Source organism: Stegostoma tigrinum, chromosome 23 (genome assembly GCF_030684315.1).
Source record: "Stegostoma tigrinum isolate sSteTig4 chromosome 23, sSteTig4.hap1, whole genome shotgun sequence".
Taxonomy (NCBI): domain Eukaryota; kingdom Metazoa; phylum Chordata; class Chondrichthyes; order Orectolobiformes; family Stegostomatidae; genus Stegostoma; species Stegostoma tigrinum.
In genome coordinates, this window is record NC_081376.1 from 8,542,398 (window position 1) to 8,561,103 (window position 18,706).

The following is an 18,706-nucleotide window of genomic DNA, read 5'->3' on the forward strand; positions in this document are numbered from 1 at the left end:
GAATGAGAAAGTGGAGGACTTGAAAGCATATGGTAAAATAGGGCCAAGTCAGCACGGCTTCCTCAAAAGGAGGTCATGTCAACAAATCTGTCAGAATTCGTGGAGGAGGCAGCAAGTAAGTTAGGCAAGGGAGGGCCAGTGGATGTGATCTGTTTGGATTTCCAGAAGACCTTTAACAAGGTGCCACACAGGGGGTTGCTAAATAAGGTAAGTGTTAGTGGCAAGGTACTATCTGGACAGAACTTTGGCTGACTGGAACACGCAGAGAGTAAGGGTAAAGGGGTTATTTTCAGGATGGCAACCAGTACCTAGTGAAGTTCCACAGGAATCCACGTTGGGATCATAACTTTTCATATATGCATTAATGATCTGGATAAAGGAACTGAGGGCATTGTTGCTACGTTTGCAGATGATACAAAGATAGGTGAAGGGACAGGTAGTGTTGAGGAAGTGCAGAGGTTGCAGAAGGACTTGGCCAGCCTAGGAGAGTGGTTGCAGAAGGACTTGGCCAGGCTAGGAGAGTGGTTGCAGAAGGACTTGGCCAGGCTAGGAGAGTGGGCTAAGAAGTAGCAAATGGAATACAATATGGGAATGCATATTGTAACACATTTTGTAGGAAGAATAGAGGTGTAGACAATTTTCTAAATGGGAAAGGACTTCAGAAATCTGAAGCACAATGAGACTCGGGCGTTCTAGTTCAGGATTCTCTTAAGATTAATGTGCAGGTTCAGTTGGCAGTTGGAAAAACAAATGCAATCTTAGCATTGATTTTGAAGGTCTAGAATATAAGAGCAAAGATGTACTGCTGAGCCTGTGCAAGGCTCTGGTCAGACCACATTTAGAATGTTGTGAGCAGTTTTAGGCCCCGTTTCTGAGGAAGGATGTGCTGTTTTTGGAGGGGGCCCAGAGGTGGTTTACAAGAAGATCCCAGTGATGAAGGGCTTGTCATACGAGGAGTGTACTTGATGGAGTTTAGAAGGATGAGAGGTGTATCTGATTGAAACTTCTGGAATACTGAGAGGTCTGGATAGAAGGGACATGAAGAAGTTGTTTCCACTAGTAGGAGAGATTTGGAACAAAGAGGAAAGCCTCCAAGTGAAGGGTCAACGCTTTAGAACACTTTCAAGTATGAGAAAAATCTGGATGTGAGGTCTGACTCCTTCAAGATCCTAAGCCATTCTGCCACCATCTCCTACATGACATTATCACAATAATGGTGCTTTGGGTACTCGTTAGCATTGAGCATTTCAGCCACTGATACACATACAGCACCACAAAATAATGTAAATGAGGCATTACTCATAGAATGCCTACAGCGTGGAAGCAGGAGAGGCAGCCCATTGAGTCCACATCAACCCTCTGAAGGTCATTCCACCCAAATACTAACTCTACCCTTATTCCCTTGCATTTCCCACGGCTAACCCACACAGCCTGTACATCTTTGGACTGTGGAAGGAAACCAGAAGACCCAGAGGAAGCCCATGCAGACATTGGGCGAATATGCAAACTCCCAGGCCAGAATTGAATCCTGATCCCTGGCACTGTGCGACAGCTAACTACTGAGCCACTGTGTCAGCCTTAGAACATAGAACATAGAACAGTACAGCACAGTACATGCCTTTCGGCCCACGATGTTGTGCTGAACTTTTACCCTAAACCTAAGGTCTATCTAACCTCCACCCCACCTTATACTATTATCCATATAAGACCATAAGACATAGAAGTGGAAGTAAGGCCATTCGGCCCATCAAGTCCGCTCCGCCATTTTAATCATGGCTGATGGGCATTTCAACTCCACTTCCCTGCACTCTCCCTGTAGCCCATGATTCCTTCTGAGATCAAGAATTGATCGATCTCTGCCTTGATGGCATCTAACGTCTCGGCTTCCACTGCACTCCGTGGCAATGAATTCCACAAGCCCACCACTCTCTGGTTGAAGAAATGTCTCCTCATTTCAGTTTTAAATTTACCCCCTCTAATTCTAAGGCTGTGCCCACGGGTCCTATCTATATGCCCATCTAATAGCCGCTTAAATGCCCCTAATGAGGCTGACGCCACTACCCTCTCTGGCAATGCATTCCACGCCCCGACCACTCTCCAAGTAAAGAACCTACCTCTAACGTCTCCCCTATATCTACCTCCATTCACTTTCAAACTATACCACCTCATAATAGCTACTTCCACCCTATGAAAAAGTCTCTGGCTGCCCACTCTATCTATACCTCTGATCATCTGATCATTTTGTACACCTCAGTTACACTTTACTTACACATCATTTTCTCCTTGCAGTCTTATAATTTTGATGGGAATGCTGAAAGCTCCAGAAAAGAAATTTTAAAAAAGGTGTATATTTGTTTCATTATTTGTTGGACCCTTTCCCTCCTTTGATGTTTCCCATTCCCACATATACCTGCTTTAATTGTCTGAGTGTGCCAAGCATGCTGGAACATTCACAGCTGGGTAACTGGCAGGCTATTCAATGGGTGGTGGTTCTGTTGGGCTTTTAGAGCAGTGTTTTACTGCAGCCAAGGGGGTTTCTTGATCGCGTGGTAAAACTGCACTTCACTTTCATGCATTCCCTGGAACAGCATTCAGCTGCCTTGCCTGCAGTTCTTTTCCAGTAATTACTATCCAATTTTACAAACAAATGCAGCATTAAGACATGGGTGAACACGGAGAATGTTAATTGCTAGAGCTGTATTGGGAGGAGCCATCAAGCATGGAATGATTGCAATGTCTCTTCCGTTTTCAAAGCTTAATAGCTTTGTCTTTGTACTGACTTCTGGCAACAACATCAACGATAATAAAGACATTTTTAAAATGATACCACTGAATCCAAAGAAGAAATTTGACTCATTTTTAACATTATCTATTTGCCCTGAATTATTTGATATCAAAAGTTTGTTAAATGCACAATAAACATGCTGTCTAAGGTTTCTTGTGATACTGATTTCGAAATAAAAATCAGTCAGGACACCGGTTGTGTTCTCCTGCTCTTCTTTTCATTAATCCAAAGGATTTTGTACCTCTAGGCTTTGGTGGAACAACATTTTGCAATCACACTAGAGTGGAGCACTCGCCTGGGGCTAACATTTCTCGAAAACGCACCACCTTGCGTCTCAATGAAGAGGTCCTGCCATTGAATCAAAGGTGGTGTTAGCAACAGGCTGGCCTTACCAGAGATCTACACCTCAGGATCAGGCTCACTGACGGCGTGCTAGGTGAAGTAACTGCTTGGGCTTTATGGTTGACAATCAAGCCGGCATGAAAACAACAAATGCTGGAGATCACAGCACATCAGGCAGCATCCATGGAGAGACAGCAAGCTAACATTTTGAGTCTAGATGAGTCTTTATCAGAGCAGCTCTGCCTTGAAATATTAGCTCACTCTCTCTCCATGGATGTTGCCTGACATGCTGTGATCACCAGCATGTATTATTTTAACCATAGAGCTCCTACAGTGTGGAAACAGGCCCTTTGGCCCAACAAGTCCACACTGACACTCAGAGCACCCCACGCAGACCCATCCCCCTATAACCCACCTAATCTACACATCCCTAGACACAACGGGCAATTTCCCATGGCCAATCCACCTAACCTGCATATCTTTGGACTGCATGAGGAAACTGGAGCACCCGAAGGAAACCCACGCAGACACGGGGAGAATGTGCAAACTCCACACAGACTGTTGCCCAAGGCTGGAATTGAACCCGGGTCCCTGGCACTGTGGGGCAGCAGTGCTAACCACTGAGTCACCGCACCACCCCTTTTCAGTACAAATTACAACATGTGCAATAATTTCCTCCTATGTGTGTTTAAATCATCAAGGCATGCCTTCTTCTATGCAGTGTCATGTAAAGCATGACAGGCTGAGAGAAGCAAACTTCAGAACAATCATCCAAAACAGATCGGCCCTGTAGTGATAGTAATGACGCCAGCCAGATGGACGTCACAGAATCTGAGTTCCCTGATTGGGGCTGTTAATTTGGTCCAATTAGGGACTCCAGGCTGACAAATAGAAACAGGAAGGTCAGAGATTCTGCTCACTCTAAGAGCTGGCTCTGAGGGAGCCGCACCAGTGTTAAGTAGTATGCGCGGGTGACTCTGTGATGGGATTTTGGCTTCTGTGGAGTTATTTCAGGTCCGTCAGGTCTTTACGTGACATGGTATCCCTACGGACATTAACCATCTATCAAAGCAAGGCCTGGTCACCTCTGACTGCAGATGCGAACATGTGGGCACAGGACAGTTGAAAGATCATCCACTTCAAGCGTTCACTCAGTTTCTTTCTTCAACGATAGTTGCCAGACCTGCTGACTATTTCCAGCATTTCTGTTTGTGTGACGGATTTCCAACATATTTCCCTTTTGCACCCAAACCAACATGCTTCCTGGATTTTGAACGCATTTATTATCCAACTTGCTGTATCACAAACTGCGTCACAAGATACTCAGTCTGTTGTAACATTCCTAGCCATCTTGGCTGCTCAAAATAATTATGGCACATGGAATAAATCATTTCCAATTAAAATTTTCATTTCTCACCCACACGATTTATTTGTGCATAAATTTCCTACTTGTTTAGGCATGTTCGTATGCCTCAATGTTTTGATATTAAACTCTTCAGTGACTGATGTTTAATTTCAGATCCTTTACTATTTTAGCAATGAAAAGTGCACTAATATTTCTTGGTCAAGATCAGAGCGATTATACTCCCAATCCTATGATTTTATTCCAAAAGTACACTATGGATAAAGAAATATGCTTCCCTACTTCAATTCGATGGCATCTTTTTTTGAAAACAAAGCTGAAAGAGTCCTTCAGTGTTCAAAGGGTTAACGTTTCCATAATTGCACGCCAAATTGTGCAGCAAATGGAGGAATTAAAACGCAGTGAAAAGAATTCTCTAAAACAGCTAACCACCAAATAGATTGACCTGAGAGCTCGATTATGCAGGTTTCTCAAAATTATTATGTGTTCCAACAGCAGCGTGCAAGAACTCATCAGATGTCAGGTGTCACAATATTGCCTTTTGGTTTCCAACGCAAGAGAATAATTGAATTGAACACAAGGCGAGCAGGAGATTTAAAAACCTCGTACTGTAGAGATTCATCTCAGCTGTCTTTTTTAACAATGAGCTCAACGGCTGTTTGTCTTTCGGTCGTACAGCGCACAAACTCAGTTGAGTTTCCTGTAGTTAATGCTTGCTTATACCGCATTGACTATCCTGTGTGAATATCAGGAACTAAACAGAGAAGCTGGTTTTACACAAAAATGGAGCTTACCCGTGTATTAAGAGAATAGCAGCACTGGGATCCTTTGACACATGAAAAACATCTCGTAGCTGCAAAATTCTCCTGCTGCATTGTTTGACTTTGAGCGAATGTTCCACCATAAATATCCCACTTACGAGTCAGCTTTAGCATCTCATTCCTTTGTGGAGACAGACTCTCATCCTATTCCCAACGTCTAGTGGCTTGCTCATTGCTTCCTTTGATTTTTGCTTTGTCCAAATCTTCTGTAATGTGAAACAGCACAATTTCTGGGTACCAGCTCTAACTCTTAATGCGCCACAAAAAGCAATCTCACTCCCCCTCCCCGCATTCGGACGCTGTCCTGGGTCACACAGCACCAGCTGCGGCAGGAGACTGCACACATATGATTATCCCCAGCTTGGGTCCGGCTTAGCCAGCATGTATTCTGTATCTGAACTGCTTTCCAGATTCAAGGCGCTCACGTTGTGAGGCTTGGCACGGAGGGCACATCCTACTGGGGGATGGCTTTGGACCAGTCCCATGTCCACGACTGACTGGTGCATTCGCCAAAACAGCTTGTAAACTTTAAGCAGCAAACAAAATAAAATAAAACAAAGCGAGGATACGCTTACTCAGAAGGTCTTTTTAATTAACACGCTCTCTACCTTCAAAGCTGCCCAGAGACGGGTCAACGTTGATCAATGTATAAATCTACTGAGGCCAAGGGACGTTGGAGGTGACAAACGCTGAAAATGCTGGAGGTCTTCAGCAGATCTGGCAGCGTCTCTGCAGAGACAAACATAGTTTGAAGGAGAATTCATTCAAAGCAACATTAACGCAATCTCCACAGATGCTGGCAGACCTGCTGAGTTTCTCTGTCTTTGCTTCAGAATTCCAGCATCCACAGTATTTCACTGTAATTGGGAAGTTGCTGGTAATTAGCAGCAAAAACAATGCACCTGCATTTGCACTACCTCAAAGCTACAGGCATAGTTTTCTTTCTGTTTGACAAAATTTCCTGTCTTCAACTTGATGAAAGATGCCATTCTAGAAATGCTGGGGAAACAAATGCAATATCAGAAGCTGGCAATAAAGATTTTACTCCAGCCCACCCTAGCAGCTGGTGAGCAGGGTGGGACTTCTAGAGAAACCCATTCTTCTGTCAGCTTTGCCAATGTTGTGGTTGAATTTTCTGGAAGCAACTGAGAAGCAAGGCCTGGGATGGTACGGTGGCTCAGCGGTTAGCACTGCTGCCTCACAACGCTAGGGACCCAGGTTTGATTCCACCCTTGGGTGACTGTCTGTGCGGAGTTTGCACCTTCTCCTCATGTCTGCGTGGGTTCCCTCCCACAGTCCAAAGATGTGCAGGTTAGGTTGGTTGGCCATGAGAACTTGCCTAAAGCGTCAAGGGATGTGCAAGAGAGATAATGGGAACTGCAGATGCTGGAGAATCTGAGATAACAAAGTGTGGAGCTGGATGAACACAGCAGGCGAAGCAGCATCTTAGGAGCACAAAAGCTGACGTTTCGGGTCTAGGCCCAAAACATCAGCTTTTGTGCTCCAGGAATGTGCAATCTATGTGGATTAGCCATGGGAAATGCAGGGTTACAGGGATAGGATAGGGGCTTGTTCCTGGGTGGGATGCTCGATATGGATTTGATGGGCCAAATGACCTGCTTCCACACTGTACACTGTAGGGATTCTATAATCCTATGTCTTCAGTATCTTCCCATTGCAGTGCTTATGGGTTCCCAATTCTGGGTGCAGAACGACACCAATGAGAAGTCTTCAGTGAAAGGCAAGTTCAGTCCTGTTAATCAGTAAAAGTTTATGACATAGTACTTAATCGCTATTTACATTGCATCTGATGTACATGATACTCATGCGGTACTATGAGGCTTGACCTGAGAGTAAGCGTAAGTGCACATTAAGTGGACTTAACACTGGAACAACAACTAGAAACAACTCATTAACTCCTCCGAGAACCTGCCCTTTAAAATGTGATGGGGAGAGCTTATCCCCTGAGACCAGTAAACCCTTTCAGGTACTAAATGTCTGAAAAAGCACAATTATTGGTGTTCTGGAAACCATTAATAGAAATCATAGAATCCTGACAGTGTGGAAGCAGGCCATTCAGTTCACTGAGTCAACACCAACCCTCTGAAGAGCATCCCACCCAGACCCAAACCCCCTACCCCTATCCCTGTAACCCTGCATTTCCTTTGGCTAACCCACCTCGCCTGTATATCCCTGGGCAGTAGAGGCAACTTAGCATGGCCAATCCATCTAAACTGCACATCCTTGGGCTGTGGGAGGAAACCAGAGCACTCGGAGGAAAGCCACAAAGGCATGGGGAGAATGTGCAAACTCCACACAGTCAGTCACCTGAGGCTGGAATCAAACTAGAGGTTCCTGGCACCTTGAGGCACCACTGAGCCACCATGCCGCCCAAAGAGATAAAACCAAATTCCATTCATTTTAATATTTTGCATGAGGTTAATTAGGACTGCATAGTCAGCAACAACATTCTTGAGACTGGAGGGCAATAGTGTAACATTGTATAGCATTTTTGATGTAATGAACCATCTCTAGGCACTACATAGGAACCTTAATACTGGTGTTACATCGCGCAAAGAGAGGTTAGGATAGAGTGACCAAGAGCTTGATTGGAGAATTAGGTTTTAAAGTGCATCCTAAGGGATGAACTCAAGTTAGAGGAGAGGTGTAGGGAGAGTATGCCAGAGCATTGGACATGGCCCCCAATGATGGAGTGATTGCAAAGACATCTGACAGCCCGAATTAGAGCAGTTTACATACTTCAGGGAGGGTTATCAGGCTGCTGCAGATTACCAGGTCACAGAGGGCTTTGGCCACACAGAAATTTGAAAACACGGATGAGAATTTCAAAATTAAGATGTTTCTTGGCTGAGAGCTGAATTAAGTCAGAAGATTGAAGTTTCCATGTAAATTTGAATTAAACACATTTTCTAGGTTAGGCCCGGGGCGCCACGTGGAGAGGAAGAGTTAAATTACAGCAACAGGGCCCTTAATACAGCAGCATGTCCCACTTAGAAGTGGGGTCATTGCATATTTTAAAGGCAAAGATAGATAGATCCTTCTGAGGCAGAGGAAACAAAGGTTATTGGAGGCTGATGGAGATGTGGAACTTTTAACACAAACAGATGTTGTTAAATAGGGAGACAACTTAAGGTAGCATCATCACTAAACCATTAATCCAGAAACTCAGCTCATGTCCTGGGGATCCGTTTCAAATCCAGCAATGGCAGATAGTGGAATTTGAATTCAATAGAAAAGTTCTGGAATTAGGAGCCTAATGATGGCCATGAATCCATTGCTGATTGCTGGGGGGAGAAAAGATCTGGTTCACGAATGCCCTTTAGGAAAGGAAACAGCCATCCTTACCTGGTCTGGCCTCCATGTGACTCCCGACCCACAGTGATGTGGTTGACTCTTAACTGCCCTCCGAAACGGCCTAGCAAGCCACTCAGTTCAAGGGCAGCTAAGGAAAGGGAATGAATGCTGGCCAGCCAGCAACACCCAGGTCCCACAAGTTTATAAAGCAGAGGGGAGACAATGGAATGGGGTTTGTTCTGCATTACAACACAGGCTGCAGTTTCGGATGACCTTAAGTTTACAAAGGATAGAAAGAGAGAGGCCAGCCAAAAAACATTTTCTGAAGAAGGGTCTAGGCCCACAATGTCAGCTTTCCTGCTCCCCTGATGCTGCTTGGCCTGCTGTGTTCATCCAGCTCTACATCTTGTTATCTTAGGCCAGCCAAGACGGTGTTCAAATAGCCTGGAGGTAACAAAAGCAGGAACAAGGGGTTCAACAGCAAATGGCCTGTGACAGATGACGTGAAGAAGGTGTACATAGGCAAATGTACAGAAATGTGTTTGTTATGGGAACATGATCAATCTGGTGAAGGTATGATACGTTCAATTGTACTTTGTTGTAACCATCTCTCCTGAAAGGCAAAGATATTGTAGTTTTTTTGTAACAAATATCAGAGTTTTGCAGTATGTTGCAAGATAACGTACTATCATCCTATGAATTGTTGCATTGCTTTGTAGCCAACACAATACCATAATATTCTGCTTTATGCATATTGCTGATCTGTGGATAAAGCCACAAACACTCAGATTTGAAAATTGTATAAGAGTTTGGAATTCCCAGCGACTATATAGTCTATAGTTCTTGTACTAGACTTTGCTTGTTGTGATCATTGATTGCAACAACCCATTTTAAAGTTAACAAAATTGCATGGTATTCAAAGCTGTTTTCCAAACTGATCAGGAACAGCTTGATGACATTATCAGCCTGAACATTAACTGGGGCAGTTGGCTATCCAAACCCAGCTGAACATTGCTCAGGGTTTGGATGTTTCAAATTGCTTGACAGCAACTTTGCAGAGCAGCAGAGCAGTGTGGGTTGGCAGTTCGAAGCTGTTGATTGATCCAGGGACTGTAATGCTAAATCCCTAGGGCCAGTAAGCCATGATCGAGACAAAACAAAACTCAAAACAGACTCTCGGTGCTGCTCAATCCCTGACAGGAAGATGTAAGGTTTGTTGACAGTGAGCGTCTGAAATTACCTGAGATATGCTCACAGTGAGCTGTAGACATTAACTCAGAGCAGTGGGCAGTGGCTTGCTGCTGGCATTGAAGCCAATTCTGAAGGAAGCAGGTGTACAAATAAGAAATGCTTATGGTTCGTTCAATGGATAGAGTCAAACTCCAACGTTTATTTGTTTCCTCATATGCTACTATACAGAACCAATCTGCTTCAGTACCTATGTATGTATATAAAGGTATTTTTATGAATAATATGAATGACATACATTTGAAATTAAGAGAAAAGGTTTTCCCAGGACATCGTTTGGCTGGAGTAAGGTCTATAATGTATGCCCAGACTCTCTGTGCCACCGTGCGCCGCCCTCAAAGTGGCTGAAGTGTGTCGGGAGAGGGAGGGCGTTGACACTGTCTCCCATCTCCTTCTGGAATGTGCCTTTGCAGAGGAAGTCTGGAGAGCGATGCAGTCATTTTAGTCGAAGTTCATCCTGGAGCAGCTCTATGATGCAGAGCTCTGTGCTCTATGGCCTGTTCCCAGGACGAACACTGAGACAAACATCGAGTGCACCTGGAGGATCATTAACTCACTGAATGATTCTCTTTGGTCTGCCCGAAGCTTGTTGGCCTTCCAGAGCAGGGAGTTGACTGAGTGTTGCAGACAGGCACATTCCAAGGACTACCTGCTGAAGAAAACAGTAAAACTTGATGGAGTGGGAAAGACCAGCACCTAAGGTCTTTCTGCCAAAGCTAAATGAGGGCCCTTTCAGTTATTTGATCCTCCAGATGCATCAAATATCCGTCAAGATAAGAACATAAGGAATAGGAGCAGGAGTAGGCCATCTGGCCCCTAGAGTCTGCTCCACCATTCAGTAAGCCTCAGAGTTATTAAGACTCAGAGATCATGTTTCATCTTTTAATGGATTCATCTCCACTTACCTGCCCACTCACCATAACCCTTAATTCATCTACACTTCAAAAATCTATCTATCTTTGCCTTAAAAACTTTCAGCGAGGCGGCCTCACCTGCTTCACTGGGCAGGGAATTTCATAGATTCACAACCCTTTGGGTGAAGGAGTTCCTCCTCAGCTCCATCCTGAACCTTATTTTGAGGCTGTGTCCCCTAGTTTCACCCACCAGTGGAAACATCCCTCCCTGCTTCTATCTTCTCTGTTCCCCTCATAATTTTATATGCTATAACACATTTATAAATATAACAATACAACAGAATTGTATAAAGTATGATCTTGTACAAGTAAGAAATGCTTTGACTTTGCTAGATAGAGTAAACACCAATATTTGTTTGAGGCTACAGTGCAGAACTGAACTGCTTCAGTGACAATGTATAAAGACATTTTGATGATAAAATATATTTTTGAAATTGAAAAAAAGGAGGCATAATAATCTCCCCGCTGCCTGGTGTGTACCGGGATTTGTGTGTGTATGGGGGGGGTTTCATGCTGGTTTCATGGGAAATGCTGACACTGGCTGGGAGAGCACCATTTGTTGTTTTACAAACAAGCGGCCAGCGATCCCCAAAAATTGTACCGCATCTGACTGCAATCAGTGATTTTATCCTTATCAATAAAGTCACTTTTGAACTAGCTTTAATAAAGTATCGAATCCATTCCCCCCATGGGGTGGCACGGTGGCTCCATGTTTAGTACCGCTGTCTTGCAGCTTCAGCAACTCAGGTTTGATTCCAGCCTCAGGCTGTCTGTGTGGGGTTTGTGCGCTCTCCCCGTGTCTGGATTTCCTCTGGGTGCTCCGGTTTTCTCCCAAATGCCAAACCTGTGCAGATTAAGTGGATTGGCCTTGCTAAATTCACATAATTGTCCAGGGATGTGTAGCCTACCATGGTTTAGCCATTGGAAATGCAGGTGCTGGCAGTGGGGGGGTGGTGTGTGGAATGCTTTTTGGGGCGTTGGTGTGAACGTGATGGGTTGAATGGCATGTTTCCACACTGTAGAGATTCTATGATCTGATCATTATCAGTCACGTCACCTCAAATGGTCAGAGTTTTCCCCTTTCGAATCCCCAATGCTGTTACATGACAATTCCAGATCCCTGAGTGGCAGATAGTGGGGACTTTACTCACTAATAGAACCTAGATTTTGAGGTTAGCTAGGGCACTGCAGGCTGGTGGAGAAAGGCAGTGGAGATGTTGCTGAGAGACCAGAGGGAGGGGATACAGTCAGGGTGAATATACATTGGATGGCATGGTGTGGTGGCTGCAATTAGTGGCGTACTGAAGATGCTCAGTTGGCCAATGGGCAGGTAAATTTCGCACACCTCTGACTCAAAGCGGCAGTTGTCAAATTGAAGCACTTCTAGGGGCATAGAGTCATTCAACATGGAAATGAACCCTTTGGTCCAACTAATCCATGCCAATCAAGTTTTCCAAACTAAACTAGTCTCACAATCCTGTGTTTGGTCCATACCTCCAAACCTTTCCTATTCATTTACTTGCCTAAATGTCTTTTAAATATGGTACCGTACCCACGTCCATACTTACGCTGGCAGCTCTTTCGACATATGAACCACACTCAGTAAAAAATGTTAGCCCTCATGTTTCTTTTAAATCTTTCTTTCGACTCCCACAGCCACCTAGAATACACCTCCTCCCACCCACCCTCCTGCAAAAATTCCATCCCCTCTTCCCAATTCCTCCACCTCCGCCGCATCTGCTCCCACAATAAGACATTCCACTCCCGCACATCCCAGATGTCCAAGTTCTTTAGGGACCGCAACTTTCCCCCCACAGTGATCGAGAACGCCCTTGACCGCGTCTCCCATATTTCCCGCAACACATCCCTCACACCCCGCCCCCGCCACAACCGCCCTAAGAGGATCCCCCTCGTTCTCACACACCACCCTACCAACCTCCGGATACAACGCATCATCCTCCGACACTTCCGCCATTTACAATCCGACCCCACCACCCAAGACATTTTTCCATCCCCACCCCTGCCTGCTTTCTGGAGAGACCACTCTCTCCGTGACTCCCTTGTTCGCTCCACACTGCCCTCCAACCCCACCACACCTGGCACATTCCCCTGCAACCGCAGGAAATGCTACACTTGCCCCCACACCTCCTCCCTCACCCCTATCCCAGGCCCCAAGATGACATTCCACATTAAGCAGAGGTTCACCTGCACATCTGCCAATGTGGTATACTGCATCCACTGAACCCGGTGCGGCTTCCTCTACATTGGGGAAACCAAGCGGAGGCTTGGGGACCGCTTTGCAGAACACCTCCGTTCAGTTCGCAACAAACAACTGCACCTCCCAGTCGCAAACCATTTCCACTCCCCCTCCCATTCTCTTGATGACATGTCCATCATGGGCCTCCTGCAGTGCCACAATGATGCCACCCGAAGGTTGCAGGAACAGCAACTCATATTCCGCCTGGGAACCCTGCAGCCATATGGTATCAATGTGGACTTCACCAGTTTCAAAATCTCCCCTTCCCCTACTGCATCCCTAAACCAGCCCAGTTCGTCCCCTCCCCCAACTGCACCACACAACCAGCCCAGCTCTTCCCCCCAACCCACTGCATCCCAAAACCAGTCCAACCTGTCTCTGCCTCCCTAACCGGTTTTTCCTCTCACCCATCCCTTCCTCCCACCCCAAGCCGCACCCCCATCTACCTACTAACCTCATCCCACCTCCTTGACCTGTCCGTCTTCCCTGGACTGAACTATCCCCTCCCTACCTCCCCACCTATACCCTCTCCACCGATCTTCTTTACTCTCCATCTTTGGTCCGCCTCCCCCTCTCTCCCTATTTATTCCAGTTCCCTCTCCCCATCCCCCTCTCTGATGAAGGGTCTAGGCCCGAAACGTCAGCTTTTGTGCTCCTGAGATGCTGCTTGGCCTGCTGTGTTCATCCAGCCTCACATTTTATTATCTTGGAATTCTCCAGCATCTGCAGTTCCCATTATCTCTGTAAATTGCCAACCCACTTACTTCCTGTCCTGCCTCTGCAGCTGAGTGAAAACTTGGTCTGTCAAACCACCTTGCATACATTGATGAATTCATTAGCACAGATTTTGTTTTAGCCAATTGGACTTACAATGTGCACACAAATGTTGGAGGTTTAGCTGTTTGGCTTAGCTGCTGAAAGTGCGTGTGGCTGCAATGAATTTCCAAATGAGAAATATCACTTGTATCTATCTGGGTACAAAGAGGTGTTTGATTGATTAGCAATTCAGCAAACGAAACAATGAGGACAGCAATGCAAGGTAAGCTAGTAATTCATTAATCATTTTCAACAACAATGTTTACTGAAGAACACATTTTCATAATTCATAATTCAAATTGCTTCTGAGTTGTCCTCGTTCTGTATCTTCATTTTTAATTATCAGGATCTGACCCTGATAGGAAGTATTACACACATATATGCACTAAGGGAGGCAATGGTCTATTATCACTAGGCTGTTAATCCAGAGACCCAGATAACATCTGGGGGACCCTGGTTTGAATCCCACCACAGCAGCTCGTGGCATTTGAATTCAATATATCTGGAATTAAGAATTCAGGGATGACCGGGAATGCATTGTTGATTGTTGGAAAAACTCATCTGGTTCACTAAAGTCTTTTAGGGAAGGAAACTGCCATCCTTAACTGGTCTGGCCTACATGTGACCCCAGATATGATTGACTCTGAGCTGCCCTCTGGGTAATTAGGAACGGGCAATAAATGCTGCCCAGCCAGCAACGCCCTCAGCCTGTGAATGAATAAAGAAGCCAGTGCTCGAATTTGGATTTACCATATATTCCATAGAAGCAACCAGAGCAAAAAAAAGACTTCTCTTTCTCATTTTCTCCATTTCTCTTTGTTCCTTCAGCTGTTCCCTTATACCATATCTGTCCTCATATCTTCTTCGCGCCAATGTAAGATTTTTGTCTTGATTTCGCCCCTGTCATAATTCAGATCAGTGTGAGAGACAATGGTTAAAAAAAGATAGCCAAGTGTTCCTATAGATATTTGAGGAAATTTTGCACTTTAGCCGTGGCCAGGGTGTGGTCCCCAGGACGGGAGAGAGAAGGTGCGTGTAGAGAGCTGGTTACGTTGTTAACAGCTGAGAAAGTTTAGAAAGCAAAGGAATCTCAAGGCGGGTAACCAAGGATTTAGACTGCATCAGGGCAATTTAATGCTGCTCTTCGGAGATGACTTGCTGGGGGAGGGGGGCGGGGTGCGCACGGTATTAGTTGGGGTGGGGGTGAGGGTGGGTGGGGCATGGTACATACAATCAGGCCAGGAAAGTGTAGTTTTGGAAAGGTGTTGCATCGTTACTGACTGTGGGACAGGGACTGGGTGCCCGCTGTTGGAAAATAGAACTGTGCAGCACAGTACAGGCCCTTCGGCCCACAATGGTGTGCCAAATTTTTATCCTAAGCCTAAGGTCCATCTAACATCCACCCCTACCTTATACTATCACCCATATGTCTTACTAATAGCCGCTTAAATGGCCCTAATGAGGCCGACTCCACTACCCTCTTCAGCAATGCATTCCATGCCCCGAACACTCTGTGAGTAAAGAACCTACCTCTGATGTCTCCCCTGTATCTAACTCCACTTTCACTTTAAGACTATGCCCCTCATATTAACTACCTCCACCCTAGGAAAAAGTCTCTGGCTGTCCACTCTATCTATACCTCTGATCATTGTACACCTCTATCAAGTCACCTCTCATCCTTCATCGTTCTAAAGAGAAAAGCCCTAACTCTCTCTCAACTTTTCCTCTTAAGGCCTTCCCTCCATTCCAGGCAACATCCCGGCAAATCTCCTCTGCACCTTTTCCAACGCCTCCACATCCTTCCTGTAATGAGGTGACCGGAACTGGACACAATACTCCAGATGTTGTACTGGTTGGTGACTGCCATTCGATTCCAAAAGATCCTGTTGCCCGAAAAGCAAACTTTTCAAATTTTTTACCCAGGTATTCTTCCCTTGCGTGATAGACAAAAGGCAGGGAGCTGACTCTGATTTAATCAAACAAATCCTCCTTTATTTAACTCTTTAGGTGCCATTTCTCAATATAAACGTACACTCATTGCAGCATATACTTCTCACTTCATCGAACTTAACCTTAACGTTAACCGGTTTCTCTTCACCTTACTTTAGTTAATCCAACTCAATAACCGTGGCTTGAATCAATTACTAACCCAATTTGAATGAAGTGGCCAAGTTTTTTTCTGTGCAGATCAGGCCTCTTAGTTCTTTGATTTCTCTCTGAAAATAAATTCAGGGCACATGCTTTTCCAATGTGCTCTGAGGAAAAGTCCTTTGTTCTTTAAAATGTGCTCCTCACCAGAAAGACCTCTGGCATTCAGCCAATGAATTAATCAAAGCCTGATCATGTCGTTCAATCCCAACCAATGGAATTTACAGGTAACCCACTCCCAAATGTTTACATCAAGCCATAAACAGTGACAATCCATACTCTAGTAATAGTCGTATCAGTATATCTGGAGACCACGACACCACTTGACCTATTTGTTCAACTTGGGAAACTATAGGTTACAACTTGTCCTGATTGTAGTTTAACTGAGGTCAGAGTTTAAACTAGCTTGACCAAAACTCCCAGCATGTTTTATTGTAGCTCTTAGCCAATCTCAAGCCACTTCTCCTGCTGGCCACCTGACCACAATGCAATTCCTTGGCCAACTGATAATGAAGCAGGCCACTTGGACAAACCTGGAGGCTCAACCTTTTGGCCTCGTGTTTTGTGTTTGTAGAAACATTCAACTTTCGTGGCCTGGCTCAAACCTTCTCCCCCTCATCACTCTTCACCTTATCATTTAGTGCCATTTGTCAACCAGCGCCCACTACCTCATCACATATGGTATGCCTAGCACCAGGTTCAGAACCAGACCCACAGCTTAGCGATGTGTCTTCACCATCTCCTCACTCCAACTCCCTCCTGGGTACTCCTCCAGGCCAGAGGAGGGAGATGCTCTATTCCACACGTAACTACTGAAGACCCTTCATCTTGACCAAAGTAGCCTGCATGGAGCTGGCAGATGATGTCAGTAACTGTGGGCCCACTGCAGGAGACAGACGGTGAACAGTTTTAGTCTCCTTACTTGAGGAAGGATGTACTGGCACTGGAGGGGGTGCAGAGGAGGTTCACTGGGTTGATTCCGGAGTTGAGAAGGTTGGCTTATGAGGAGAGATTGAGTAAACTGGCATAATACTCGTTGGAGAATAAGTGGGATCTTGTATAAATATATGAAATTATGAAGGGATTACATAAGATAGAAGCAGGGATGTTGTTTCCACTGGCAGGTGAGGCTTGAACTTGGGGGGCATAACCTCAAAATAATGGGGAGCAGATTTAGGATGGAGTTGAGGAGGAACTTCTTCACCCAAAGCGTTGTGAATCTGTGGAATTCCCTGCCTAGTGATGCAGTTGAGGCTTCCACATCGCATGTTTTTAAGGCAAAGCTAGAGTTTTGACGAGTAAGTGAATGAAAGGCTATGGTGAGTGAGTGGTTACGCGGAGCTGAGTCTGTGAGAAGATCATCCAGGATCTTAATGAATGGTGGAGCAGGCTCGAGGGGTCAGATGGTCTACCCCAGCTCCTATTTCTTATGACCTTTCGAGATGGGTTAACAGTTGTGCTTGACAGTCATCTTAGCAAGGTGTGTCCCATGGGGGCCATCAATTAATTCACATTGTGAGTAGGTGGCAGTGCCAGGTGATCAATCTCCAAGCCAACTGAGGTTAAAGAGGCTGGCGGTTAGTGGGTACCAAGTGTGAGTGGCAGGCCTGCTATTTCTTTGATGAGGATATTGCCCAGACAAGGGGGCTGCATGTGACCCGATATGTCGCCAGCTCTGCTCAGGGTACATGCTGACAATGTCAGGGAGAGCTGGTGGACGTGAGGTGGGGTTCCCGACTTCAGCCCTCTCATCCCACGTGGAGGAGGAGTCTCTGAAGCTCACAGGCAGTGAGGCTGAAATGGCCACTCACAAATCAGAGAAAGCTACCAACTCTGTGCTAGCATCTGGGCGCTAAGGAGGCATGTGAACACACACATTATATTAAGGATCATCTCCCTGTGAATGTAATATATGATCCTTAATGTTGCTCCCTTGTTCTCCACTACATGCCCTTCCTGACCAGATACAGCAGGAACCTGTAAGATCCACCTTGAAGTAAGAAGGTGGTACCATCCCTAGGATGTTCCATCACCTGTCCTGTCTGCAATGTTTCACTGCTCCATGAAGTGTACTGAGATCACAGAGGGCTCAGGTCACAGAGTCACAGAGTCATAGGCTGGTACGGTTTGGAATCAGACCCTTTGGTCCAACTTGTCCATGCTGAACAGGTCTCCTAAACTTAACTAGTTCCATTTACCAGCATTTGGTCCATATCCCTCTGAACCTTCCTTGTTCATGTACCCATCCAGATGCCTTTTAAATGTTGTAATTGTACCAGCTTCCACCACTTCCTCTGGCAGCTCATTCCACACGCGCACCACCCTCTGTATGAAAAGATTGACCCTTTTTTGAATCTTTCTCCTCTCATCTCAAACCTCTAGTTTTGGACTCTCCCACCCCAGGGAAAAGACCTTGTCTATTTACCCTATCCATGCCCCTCATGATTTTATAAATGTCTACAAGGCCACTCCTCAGCCTCGGATGCTCCAGGGAAAAAAGTCCCAGCCTATCCAGCGTCTCCTGATAACTCAAACCCTCTGGTCTGGACAACATCCTTGTAAATTATTTTCTGTATCATTTCTGGTTTAACAATATCTTTCCTGTAGCAGGGGGACCAGAATTCAATGCAATATTCCAAATGTGGCCTAACCACTGTCCTGTACAGCTACAACATAATTTCCCAACTCCTATATTCA

The 18,706-nt window shown here is 45.4% G+C and overlaps 1 protein-coding gene across 4 annotated transcripts in view; it reads right to left on the minus strand.

The window, feature by feature from the left end:
- Positions 1-5,722, minus strand: part of tex2l (testis expressed 2, like) — a 141,829-nt gene extending 136,107 nt beyond the window's left edge. For all 4 annotated transcript variants that reach the window (XR_009447160.1, XM_048552345.2, XM_048552346.2 and 1 more), the window contains exon 1: positions 5,285-5,722. The gene's annotated coding sequence lies outside the window, so the exon portion shown is untranslated. The remainder of the gene's footprint in view (positions 1-5,284) is intronic.
- Positions 5,723-18,706: the final 12,984 nt, after the last annotated feature.